Raw genomic sequence first — 12,686 nt, 5'->3', positions numbered from 1 at the left:
TTGCTGAGGCAAAGGCTTAATCAGTAAGGCAGCTCAGCTAGTCTGAATCAGTTTCGACAGTCAGAAATGGAGAGGAGAGATACAAACACTTCCAGAATATGTTTGCTTCTGTAAAGCTAGGGAAAAGGACAAACCCAAGTTCGTTTTAGGAAGCAGCATCAGACCTGACCTGTGCAAACCTGGGAAAGTTTCAAAATGATGATTTTGATTTCTTACCATTGGCAATAAATTGGAATGGTGATGCACTGAAATTCCAAGGAGGTATCAAGTGACATCTGCAATATTTTTGGGCAGAGGTAGAGTTTCAACAAAATGTTTAGATGTGCATCTATCCAGTTTCTCAAATATGTTGTAACAGATGCAGACCAATACATCTTCCTGTTTCTTCAAGCACTCCCCCACTCCCCAAATTCTAAAGTCTAACGATTGGTAAGACCAGTCGTGGTTATGAGAATGACAGCTACAGTTAGGATTCCATTTTATGCTGTATTAAATGCAAGCATATTCTTTCCTGATAATAACTCATGCAGTTCAGTGGCAAGAGTGTCTTTTGGAGCTCACAGAGAAACTTAGGCTGTACAAAATCAAATATAAGCTGGAGGTGGTAGAATGCACCTGGGATCCCGGCTACTGCCCTGGCCAAGACAGAAGGACTGCTTGATTGCAGGAATTCAAGATCAACGCTGACAACAGAGAGACCCCCACCTTCTCAAAACTAAATAAATAAAAACACAAAGCCCTACCATGCATACAATGCATGTAGCTTGACATATAGGGCCTTTGGAGAAATAAAGGGTTTGGGGAAGTCAGGCCACTGCCTCCAGTGTCCTCCTGCAGGAGAGAAAAAGGAAGCAAGTGTCTACTGCATTCAGTGGCTGATTCTAGAATGGTAGTAGTTAGCAGACAACTGGCAATGGCCTGATAAACTAGGTCATAGGAGCTGTCTTGTTTCTCATATTTCGTATAATCTGGCTAATGGCTTGTGTGTGATTTTCCAAACCACTTAATGTTTTTTTTTATGACTTATATAATTATCTTCATGTCAAGCAAAGCCTAAAGCATCCAGATTTCCTCATTTGAGGGTGAATAACCTCAGGAAGAAGTTTCTATCTATCTGAACAGTAATTCCAGGGTCTGGTTTACACACCAGCACATCTGTAATGAAGTGTGGTCACCAGAGAAATGAGAACAACGTAGTAGTTGTGATATATGAAAAGCTAGATGCAGTCAATGTTTGAAATTGTCTTTCATCCAAGATGATATCTTTTCATGATTGACATTAGATTGGGTGGGGGTGTTAGTGATTCCCCCCTACCCTATAACCACATCTTTCTTCTCCTCCCTTTTCAAATATTTCCTTACTTAGGACAAAAAAAAAAAAAAAAAAAAAAAAAAAAAAAAAAAAAAAACCCTGACAATCCAATACTGATTTCTAAACCATTTTTTAATTTGTACTGCCTTATGAAACCCAGACAGCAGGAAGCTGTTCCTCAAGAGACCAATAGTCCTGCATTTGGTTTACTTCACTGTGGCACACTGCAGTGTTAGACTGCACCCCATCAGCCAGAGATCCAGGCAGCTTCTCAGCTGCAACAATGGCCCCCAGAAGGAGAGCTGCTTGGCAGAATGCCTGGGAGGTGTCCATATCAGACCAAGACCCGTACAGTTCTAACAGGCCCTTTACTCCACGCAGGTGGCATCACCTGTATCCAAGCCAAACTAAGCTAAGAATTCTCACTCAGAAGGATCCAAGCGTCTTAATGAAGCTAGAAAAGACCTGGGTCCCTCATGTATTAATTCGCTATTATGCTTTTTCCCTCCAGGACGGTGCTATCCCTTCCTAAACAGAGGGACTTCTGGGGAAGGCAAGCCCTAAAATACCCAGTGATCAATGGAGTCTGTGTTTTGAGACAGAATCCTGCTATGCAGCCCAAGTCGGCTTCATTCTTCTGCCAATCCTCCTGCATCAGCTTCCCAAGCGTTGGGATTGTACGTGTAAACCACCAGATCTGGTGTAAGGATTCTTTATCTCTAACACTAATCCCTCAAACTAGAATTTAAATGTCTCTTTGCTCTTCTAGGCCTAGTCATCTTATTATTCTAGGTCACTGCTTCTAGACGGAAATACAATCAAAGAGAGAGGTCAATTTTTTTTTTTCAAAATAAAGGTTATACTCCTTTAGTGAGTTAGAAAAACCATCAGGTCAAGCATGACCTCTCTGTGAGTTCAAGGCCAGCCTGGTCTACAGAGCGAGATCTAGGACAGGCACCAAAACTACACAGAGAAACCCTGTCTCGAAAAAACCAAAAAGAAAAAGAAAAAGGATAGTTTTGAAACACGAGACAGTATAAAAAGTGCTGTGAGAATATTGTTTCATGAACGGCATAAACTATTTCTCCTAATTTGAGTTAGAGTTTGCAAATGTTTGAAGATCATCCGATTTATGACAGTTGTGAGTTCAAGGCATTGTTGGGATTGAACACAAGGTCTTGATCATGTTAGGCAAACATTTACTACGGAGATACCTCTCCAGCCCTCCGGAATCCTAACAGAATCTCTGTAATGCCTTACAGCTCAAAACTCTATGAATTTTCACTCTGGATCCCACTTTGCAGCTCCATCTAGTCTCTAGTTTGTGACCCTCCCGCATCTACGTCCTGCGAGCTGTAACTACAGGTTTGCACCACCACGACTCCAACAAACTTGTGTAACGAACCTAGACCTCTTTCCTCAGCACAACAGCAGCATCCCCCTCCCCCCCGACAGGTAAGAGTGCCTCTTTGTCCATTAACCTGCCACCCAGCACAATGTCCTCCAGACAATCTGCCTTGATCCCTCAAGCAGAGTGGGTGTCAGGCTGCCTCAGGGATCCCCAGCTTGAGCGGGCGCTGCACTCGGTTCTTCGGCTGTAGCCATTGTTTGCACCCCCCGCCCCCAGGCACTGGTGCTTGTACCGCGCATGTAACCGACCCATACGAGAGGAACGAGGGAAGGAAGCAAGCAAACAACAGCTGTATTTAGCCATCTGTCAGATGCCAGAATCTTCTGTTTCCTTCACTCCGCCCAGGCCCTGGGCTGTGAAGATGGATGACAGGGGATGGGATATGGATCTCACTCTTATTTCAGCACGCTCTGTTTCAACAGCAGTGTCTGGTTTTATTTCTCTGTTGAGTTCACACGGGCAGGTTTGGGCAGAAGCAATTATTCTCCTTATTAGTTCACAGATGATGAAGAAGAAATAGATTTGGCTCTGACATGTTACATTTTTCTTGAGCAAATCTCACATGAAAGATAAAAGCTTTTCATTCTAATCAGAGCCAGCTAAACATACTCTTGACTTCCGGCTTCTTTAAAGCCCCTCTTTCAAAACGCATTGAGGACCGTGCAGTGGGCCGGGTGTTGTAGCAGAGTCACACTGGGAGATGGGACAGAGGTCTGGATAACTGCTATAGGACCAGTGAGAGGAGCTCGAGCCTCCTTACAGATGCGGAGGGCAGCAGAGAGGATATGGTGGTGTTCCACAGAAGAGAGACTATTCGGCTTAGCGGTGAAGAAGAGTATGGGTCTGACGAGTGGGACATGGCAGAGAGCCTTTAGGATGAGAGAACAATGTGGACAGCAAGGAGACGGGGAGAGCAGGCGGCAGAGCAGAGGAAGATGAGCTAGAGTCGGCTTGATGCTAGACTGTAAGACAAGTCAATCTTTGGATTTTACCCTGAGATCCATGAGAAGATAACTACTGTCCTAGGTTTCTATTGTTCTGATAAAGAGCATGACCAAAAGCAGCCCAGGGAAGAAAAAAAAAATCTATTTTGGCTTACAACTCTCGGGTCACACTCCTTCTCTGAGAGAAGTCAAGGCAGAAGCTGGCAGGAATCTGGAAGCAGGAACTGAAGCAGAAATCATGGATAAATGCTGCTTATTGGCTTGTTCCTCATAGCTTCTTCAGCCTGCTTTCTTATATCACACGGCCATCTGCTCAGGGGTGGCACTGATATGGCCCTCCCATATCAGTCGCTAATTAAGAAAATACCCCCCCCCCATAGACTTGCCTACAGGCAATCTAATGGAGGAATTTTCTTATTTCAAGTTCATCTTCTCCAAATATGTCTAGGTTTGTGTTGAGCTGACAAAAGTAACCAGCACAACCACGTAATTCATCATTTACACAGGCCACTTTGGAGAATGAATGGGTATGCCTGCCAGAATAAACCATGCTGTGGGATAATGCCCTTGTACACTGCTTTAATAAAACACTGATTGGCCAGTAGCCAGGCAGGAAGTATAGGTGGGTGAGCAGACAAGGAGAATTCTGGGAAGAGGAAGGCTGAGTCAAGAGTCACCAGCCAGACACAGAGGAAACGAGATATGGAGGGAGAACTGAAAAATGGTACCAAGCCACGTGACTAAACATAAGAATTACGGGTTAATTTAAGTATAAGAGCTAGTCAGTAATAAGCTTGAGCTAATGGCCATATAGTTCATAAACAATACAAGCCTCCGTGTGTTTACTTGGGTCTGAGCGGCTGTGAGAGATTTGTCCTGACGGGGGCCAGGTGGGACACAGGAAAACTTTCAGCTACAAAATCACCTAGCAGAAAAACATATCTAAGGCCAGAAGAGCCCTTGGGCTTTGGAAACTTCTAAGAGTAGACCCTGAAGAGGTCTATGTAATACAGAGGGGATTCTGGCATCATTTTCAGTTATAAAGGGGGTAGGGATGCCCACAGTCCCAGAGGTAGCTAAGAAGGCAGGTCATAGAGAGAAAGCGGGTGCAGAGATGGTTCTGTAGGAGACAGAATAGAGTGAACATGGAGGTAGATTCGAGGGGTTGGTTTCTTAGTCACTTTTCTATTGCTGTGAAGAGACACCATGACCAAGGTAACCTATAGAAGAAAGAATTTATTGGGGGAAGGGTCTTACAGTTCCAGAGGGTGAGTCCATGACTACCATAGTGGGGAGCCTGGCAGCAGGTGGGCAGGCATGGCTCTGGAGCAGTAGCTGAGAGCTCACATCTGATCCATGAGCATGAGTCAGAGAGTGTTGTGTAACTGGGGATAGTGTGGGCTTGTGAAACCACAAAGCCCATACACAGTGACACACCTCCTCCAACAGGACGTTGTCTCTTAATCCTTCCCAAACAGTTCTGCCAAGTGAAGACCAAATCTTCAAACATATGAGCCTGTGGGGCCATTCAAACCACCACAGATAACAATGATAACTCAGTATCTGCAGGCTGAGGGTGACAGGGGGACTTGGAAAGGAAAGAGGAAAAACAACTCTTGTGGGAAACACTTTATACAATTTGGGGCATGTTTGATTAGAGATACTGCTAAATATCCATGCTGGTATCAGCAGGAGGTTATAATCACAAGTATGAAACTCGGAATTTGGGTGAGTCTGAACTAGGGGCGTGCAGCTTCCAAGTGGAGACCAGGGACACAGATCAGGCCAGCATGCTGCTAGGTAGATGTTACAGAAATCACCCCTGGAGAAACGTAGGAGGGCTTCTAAAAGTGGCAAGTAGCTGGTATGAGGACCAAGGAGTAGGTGCAGTCAGCATTTCAGGAGTTAAAATGAGAGGGAGCATTCCCAGAAGGCAAGAGCAGAAGGACATTTTAGGAATGAAGATCAGTTCATTCATTCAGCACCGTCAAAAGTAGCCAAAGGGTACAGAACGATGAATGCTGGCAAGCAGCAAAGCCAAGCAGAGGAGACCATCTGTCACTCTTTCCCTGAGTGGCAGAGGTAAGACAGCCTGCAGCATGGGAAGGCATGAGAGGCAGCCATTAAAGCCATCTTTCCAGAGAGTCACAGCGATAGGCCAGGGAGGGAGTCTCTAAAGCTTAATGGGGATGTGAGGCCTCCCCACTTCATTTTGCTCATGCTGTTTCCTTTGGTCTTGTATGAACATGCAGTCAGAAAATTTAAAGGCAGCAGAATGTGCCCCAGGTCCCCTCGGTCTCACTTTCACAGTTTTGAGAGCTGAACCCGAAGCATGTTTCATAGTCATGATTGCTGAGGCAGTGTGAAGCAAATTGACGGTGCATTTTCAAGCCCTAAATCTGGATGCCTTAACTAGCATTCACATACAACCTGACAGTGGTCCAATTAAGACACTTGAATCTCTAATTAATTACTTTTCTATTACTGTGATAAAACACCATAGAAGCAATTTATAGAAGAAAGTGTTTGGGATTTTCAGTTCCAGAGGACTAGGAGTCCATGGCCATCCTGGCGGCAGACAGAAAGGCATGGCGCCAAACAGCAGCTGAGAGGACACATCTTGATCCACACACAGGAAGCAGAGAGAACTAGCTAGAAGTAGCATGAGTCTTTTAAGACCTCAAAGCAAGCTAGTCTACAGTGACAGACCTCTTGCAACAGGGTCACACCTCCTAATCTTTCCTAAATGAACTCAACAGTATTTTTGTAGACTTCTTGTCTCAAAGTGCTTAAATTGATTGTTTTTTTTTTTTGGTCTGCTTGGTCTTTTGCTTGTATATTTTAGTTTCTGGTTTTGTGAGTTTCCTTTTTTGGTTGTGTGTATGTGTGTGTGTGTGAGAGAGAGAGACAGAGGCAGAGACAGACAGAGAGAAAGAGAGAGAAAGAGAGTTCTTGGTTCCTTTTTGTTTTTGCTTCATTTGTTTTTTAGAGAGGAAGAAAGCAGAGCTGAGTGGGTGTAGAGGTGGAGAGGATCTGCAGTGAGTTGGGGAAGGGGAAAGTGTGATAGGTAGATGTTCTATAAAAATTTAATAAAAAGAAATTGAGATGATGAATATTTGTACTTCTCTGTCAAAGTCCCCAAATGATTAACTTGGTTTCTTCAGAACCTGCAGGAAGCAGCAGCTTCCTAAAAACAAATGCATTGCCGGGCTTCCTTCTGAGGCCCTGCAGGTTGGTAGGTAGGGTCAGTCTCTCCAAGGCTCCCAGGCTACAAGCCTGTTTCCCAGTGCGAGGGTGTTAACCTGTCAACATTAGTGTTGAGCTAAGTGGGAAGTGACTAGGTCCCAGGAGCTCCCATGGTGAGTAGATTAACATTGGGAGGATTGGCAGGAGTGGATCAGCTCTCTCTCAAACAAGTTGCTAGGAAAAGAGCAAGTGTGTCCTTCTCCAGACAGCCCATACCCTTCTTCTGCAGATGGTTACCTTCTTTGCAGTTCTCCACCATACTGTGATACAGCAGGAGGGCCTTGCCAGGATGCCAACATCACACTGCTTACAGCCTCCAACCACCAGGATCACAAGCAAGATAACCCCCCGTCTGAGTGCCAGCCTCTCAGTTACTTGGTCTTAAAAACACAAAGTGGGCTGATGCAGTCCCACTCTCCAGGCTTTCAGTAATGTTCCTGTCAAGACGCACCATCCCGGTCCTTGGAGTAGATTGCCTCCACTAACACAGACCTCATGTCAAACCTGACCATGTCTCAAAAGCAAAACAAATGCTAAGGAGCGGGAACTTTTAGGAAACCATCTGTCTTGTGAGGGCCGGAATGAAATAGTCTAAACCCATGCAAAATACTGGGTGTGATGACGGATTTTGGTTGTCAACTTGACACTTCTGGGAAGAGGGAATTGCTCAGCTCAGACTGACTGGTGGCCATGTCTGTGAGGCACTTTCTTAATTTCCAATTGATGGAGGAGGACCTAGACTACTGTGGGTGGTGCCATCCTTAGGCGGGCAGGACTTGGCTGTACAAGAAAGGTAGCAAACCAGGAGAAGCAAGCCAGTTCAGCAGGGTTCCTCCTTTCTTCCGTGGTCTCTACTTCAGCTCCTGCACTGAGTTCCTGCCTTGGCTTCCCTCAATGATAGATTGTAACCTGTAAGCCAAGTAAACTTTCCTCTCGAAGTTGCGTTGAATCTCTCTATTGCCTCTTTGCGTTGACTCTGCACTGTCTCTTTAGAGCCAGTAGCCTCGTTCTTTTTTTGTTTTTTGTTTTTTGAGACAGGGTTTCTCTGTGTAGTTTTGGTGCCTGTCTTGGATCTCGCTCTGTAGACCAGGCTGGCCTCGAACTCACAGAGATCCGCCTGCCTCTGCCTCCTGGGTGCTGGGATTAAAGGTGTGCGCCACCACCGCCCAGCTTAAGTAGCCTCATTTTCTCAGCCTTTCTGTAACCTGTATATAATTGTGTGATGGTATTCGTGATTTGAGTGTTATAGGTCTCAGTAAGATAGGAATAGATAAAGAACTTGGAATTGTCGGGAAAGCTATGGCTGTAAGTGAAGCCAGAAGTAGTCCATGAAGTACAGCTGATATTACTAATGTAGCTTGCGAGTCTAGAGATATTCAAAGAATTCTGACACTGTGGAAAGGCATGAGTGTGTCGGTCTACTCTGATAGCATAGCACTCTCGCTACAAACAGCAGTGCACTTACCTGCCTCATTCCCACTATCCGGCTCTCCCAGGTCTCTGGTAGCCATAGAGGGCCACAGCACATAACTCTGTGATGAGAAGACCTTCAAAGTCTTACTCCCAGTCAACCATAAGGGCTTGTCTGGTTGAAAGACAGTCTTTATTTCACTTGATTTTAAAATCACTCATTTAAAAACTTCTTTTCGCTAGGGGGATTTCCTGGAAATATTTGAAAGCAGTGTTTAATTTAAGGGCACCTTGAAATAAGGCTTACATGAGACAAGAGGCTGATCAAACTCGTAGAGGAAGATCTAGAGAATGAGGTCTTTAAAGGTGCTTTGCAGAGCTACTATTTATTCCTGAGAAACTAAAAGAGCACCTTTGTGCAGACTGCACATAAGCCCAGACCTGAGCCCCAAGGCATCCTTGAGTGTAACCTAACCGTGAAGCACTGTGCAAGCCTGGCTAGGCAAGTGCTCCACCACCAGACTACAGCACCAACCCCTTGGTGAGAGAGTCTCACTTAAGTTACCTAGGCTTATCTTGAACTTTCTCTGCAGCCCAGGCCAGTCTTGATCTTGTGTTCCCCTGCCTCAGTTTCTTGAGTGGCTGGGACTATGGTTGCTGCACTGCCAGACCTAGTGAATATTTTTTTAAAGGTGTATATCAATCTGACTAAGCCATAGAATGGCCATCTATTTAGTCACATATTATTGGTGTATGTGAAGAACATCCTAAGTTCTTGACTTCTTCACAATGCTTTTCATTAATTGCCATCTCATCTGTTTGTCATAACACCTCTCTCTCTCTCTCTCTCTCTTTCTCTCTCTCTCTCTCTCTCTCTCTCTCTCTCTCTCTCTCTCTCTCTGTATTTGTGGAGGCTGGAAGTCTACACCAGGTGTCTTCCTCATTTGCTCACCACCTTATGTTTTGACACAGAGATTCTCACTGAACCGGCCTCTTGTGGATTGGTTAGTCTGGCTGGTAAATGTTCTCTACCTTTCTAGCTCCGGGATTACACACACATTGTTATACTCAGTCCAGGTGATTTTTGTTTGTTTGTTTTTATGCATCTGGGGCTTTAAACAAACGAAGGTCCTTTTGCTTGTATGGCAGACTCTTTATGGGCTAAGCCATTTTCCCAACCCTATTTTTGTAAATTCCGTATGATTTTTGGCTGAAACACGGACATCTAAAATTATATTAAATTGTCCTTTGGAGAGTTGGTTCTGGGATTGCCTTGAGATTCCATAGTCCATGTGAAGTCGCCTTATATGAAACTGTTGTTGGGGAACTTTTGAACGCCTTTTGCTTCCTCTGCTCTTTACCACCAGTCCTCCTGACCCTTTTGTGTGGAGAAGGCCTCCACTAGGACTGAGTTAGCAGCTGCAGGAGGTCCAAGTCCATTTCAGTGGTGATGCCGCCACTGTAGAGGCAAAGGACCTGCCCATCACTAAGCTTTTCTTTTCTTTTCTTTTCTTTTCTTTTCTTTTCTTTTCTTTTCTTTTCTTTTCTTTCCTTTCCTTTCCTTTTCTTTTCTTTCTTCCTCTCTCTCTCTCTCTCTCTCTCTCTCTCTCTCTCTCTCTCTCTCTCTCTTTTCTTGGTTTTTCAAGACAGGGTTTCCTCTGTGAAACAATCCTGGCCGTCCTATCCTGGAACTTACTCTGTAAACCAGGCTGGCCTTGAACTCTCAGAGATCCACCTGCCTCTGCCTCCCGAGTGCTGGGATTAAAGGTGTGCGCCATCACTGCCTGGCTAAGCTTTTCAAACAATCTCATTTTTCTCCAATAAAGTCCATTTGTGCCATGAATCCCCCTAAGTAACCCGGCCATATTCTTCAAGGTCACCTTTGAATAAAACTTGATTCCTTCAACCAATGCATGTCTCCCCAATTTTTGGTTATTTTAAGGAAATTTAATTACAGTAACAAATTGCATAGTCTTTGGATAGAGCTCACTCTGCTGGTTCATATTTATTACTGTGTGTATTCTTTATACTGCTGGACACTGAACCCAAGAGCCCACATATGCAAAGAAGGCACTCCACCCCTGAGCTACAACTCTAATCTCCTCTGATGCTTCAAATCATCCCTGGATTATTTATGATTCCTAGTACAATGCAAATGTTGTGTAAACCACTGTTAAACTGTATTGTTTAGAGAGCGGTGACAAGAAAAAACCTGTGCCTATTCCACATAGATACAATTAAAAAAAAAAAAAAGCAAAACAAACGAAAACATGTCTGGGGACTGGCCGGATAGCTTAGTGGGTAAAGGAACTCATCACTAAGTCTGAAGACCTGACTTGCATTCCTGAGACCTACATGGTAAAAGGGGAGAACCAGCTCCTGCAAACTGGCCTCTGACCTCCACTGCTTTACTGTGACGTGCACATGCTCTCTCTCTCCCTCCCTCCACTTAATAGAAATATAATTTTAAAAATGTAATGTAATTAAAACATTTTAAGGGCTGGAGAGATGGCTCAGAGGTTAAGAGCACTGACTGCTCTTCCAAAGGTCCTGAGTTCAATTCCCAGCAACCACATTGTGGCTCACAACCATCTATAATGAGATCTGGTGCCCTCTTCTGGCCTGCAGTCATACATGCTGTATACGTAATAAATACATAAATCTTAAAAAAATTTTTTAAAATATTTTTTCTATACTTAGTTGACCCATGTGTGCAAAATCCATGGATACAGCAAGCTGACTATAAAGTGGTAACTATGGAAATGAAATGGTCACCCTTCCCCAGTTTGTTATGATGGCTATTTGCTGCTTATTAATTTACTACCCGTAAAAAAATATTCTGTAGCCGGGCGGTGGTGGCGCACGCCTTTAATCCCAGCACTCGGGAGGCAGAGCCAGGCGGATCGCTGTGAGTTCGAGGCCAGCCTGGGCTACCAAGTGAGCTCCAGGAAAGGCGCAAAACTACGCAGAGAAACCCTGTCTCGAAAAACCAAAAAAAAAAAAAAAAGAAAAAAAAAAAAATTCTGTAAAGCATGTGTTCTTGTTCATGTTTGGCCAGTGAAATCTCTGCTTAGTTAGCTTGGTAGCCACGTGACTGTTAGATATACCAGGAACCAATGTCTTCCCGTCTTCATATAGAGGCCATTTGTGACACTAGGCCATCAGTCAACAGTTCCACCCCAGCCTTCAGCGTTTGCTTGTACAGAGCTTGAAGTGAACGAGATGGTTGATGATGAAGCAAGAAGACACTTGAGATAATGTTACCTTTCGTTTTTGAATTGTGTACCATTTGAGAGCATTGAGTAAATGTATGAAAGTAACTATAGGCTTTTGTTTGTTTGTTTGGGGGGGAGTGGGAGGGGGGAGGGGGGAGATGGGGGGATGTCGGCAGGGGCGGAGAGAGAGCAGTCTCTCTGTGTAGCCCAGGCTGGCCTCAAATATGCATCCCCTGAGTTCTGGTCCCTGTACATACCACATGTCCTGTAGTACTATGCTTTTAATATGCAACACAACCACAGACTTCAAATCAAGGACCTTCAAAGGAGCTCAGACATGGAGTGGGGGAGATCCTAGTCAATTGCTGGGACCACCCGTGGCTTCCACCCAAGGTCTTAACCACACAGCCCAATATCCTGATGGCTTCAGCATGTTGGCTCTGCAGATGTGCACTGTACTGCAGATGTTCAACTCCTGGTCCTGCTGCTCATTTGCTTTGTGATTCTGGGCAAGTTGCTCAATCTTCGTGTGCCTCTGTCTCCTCAGTTATAACTTGGTTGATGCTACTGCCTCAATGCAGATTAATGCAGATCAATGCACAGGAAGGGCCTGGTATAGTAAAGTGTTAATTGCTGTCATTGTTAACTGACATCAGCAAAGAGGGAAAGATGCTGTTTCTTAGTGCTCTACCCTTGTCACATGCTCTTAGCAAGCAACGAGCACTTAGCATTATCTAGACAGATTCTCGAATTACTCTGCATGCATTCTCATGGGATGTCTTGCTCAGTGAGCATCGTAAAGAAGGAATGATTGTAGAGGGCTTTCTCTTGGACTGCCAACCCCCAAATCCACGACATTGAGACTTATTAATTATGAGTGCTAAGCCATAGCTTAGGCTTGTTTCTAGCTAGCTTTTGTTTTTAAACTTAAATCAATCCATTTATTTCTATTTATCTATGTGATGCCCTGAGGGTCATTTACCTCATCTACATACTGTCCATCCTGCTTCCTCCATGTCTGTCTGTCTGGCCCTCGGCTTGCTGGCCCCTTTTCTCTCTGCCCACCAGTCCTGCTTATTTCTCTTCTGTTTAGCCATTGACCATTCAGCTTTTTATTAGATCAATCGGGTGCCCTCGGCAGGCAAGGT

Source organism: Peromyscus leucopus, chromosome 3 (genome assembly GCF_004664715.2).
Source record: "Peromyscus leucopus breed LL Stock chromosome 3, UCI_PerLeu_2.1, whole genome shotgun sequence".
Classification (NCBI taxonomy): domain Eukaryota; kingdom Metazoa; phylum Chordata; class Mammalia; order Rodentia; family Cricetidae; genus Peromyscus; species Peromyscus leucopus.
The sequence above is the reverse complement of the archived record's forward strand: the minus strand, read 5'-3'. Positions refer to the sequence as shown.